Below are 441 nucleotides of genomic sequence, written 5' to 3'. Positions count from 1 at the left end.
AATGTGAGCCAAAATCATCACAATTAAAAGAACCAAAGACTTAAACTACTTCAGTCTGTGTGCATTGAATTTATTAATACACGAGTTTCACAATTTGAGTTGAATTACTGACTTTTACTAACTTTTCCACGACATTCTAATTTATTGAGATGCACCTGTATATATTTATATATATATAACAAATTGTAATTTGTATCAAATATGATAAATGATAATACATGTATCAAATATAAATATTTATATTTTTGCATTACTTTATAGGCCAAACTATATATATATATGTATATGGGTCAAAGACGTTAAGATGTCCGCATCAAAAGAATTTTACAAAAGTGATTTTATGTCCATAGAAAGCATATTAAATGTAAGTAAAGTGTCTATTTTAAGGATTCAAATAAGTTTTTGGAGAATAAAATGTCAAAATTTGGTTGAAATAATTTT

The 441-nt window shown here is 24.7% G+C and overlaps 1 protein-coding gene across 1 annotated transcript in view; it reads left to right on the top strand.

The window, feature by feature from the left end:
• LOC107698571 (receptor-type tyrosine-protein phosphatase zeta-like) overlaps positions 1 to 441 on the top strand; it is a 52,245-nt gene that overhangs the window by 49,759 nt on the left and 2,045 nt on the right. The gene's annotated exons all lie outside the window — the stretch shown is intronic.

The sequence above is a fragment of the Sinocyclocheilus anshuiensis genome, unplaced genomic scaffold (genome assembly GCF_001515605.1).
Source record: "Sinocyclocheilus anshuiensis isolate Anshui unplaced genomic scaffold, SAMN03320099.WGS_v1.1 scaffold1054, whole genome shotgun sequence".
NCBI lineage: Eukaryota > Metazoa > Chordata > Actinopteri > Cypriniformes > Cyprinidae > Sinocyclocheilus > Sinocyclocheilus anshuiensis.
The sequence above is the reverse complement of the archived record's forward strand: the minus strand, read 5'-3'. Positions and strand labels throughout refer to the sequence as shown.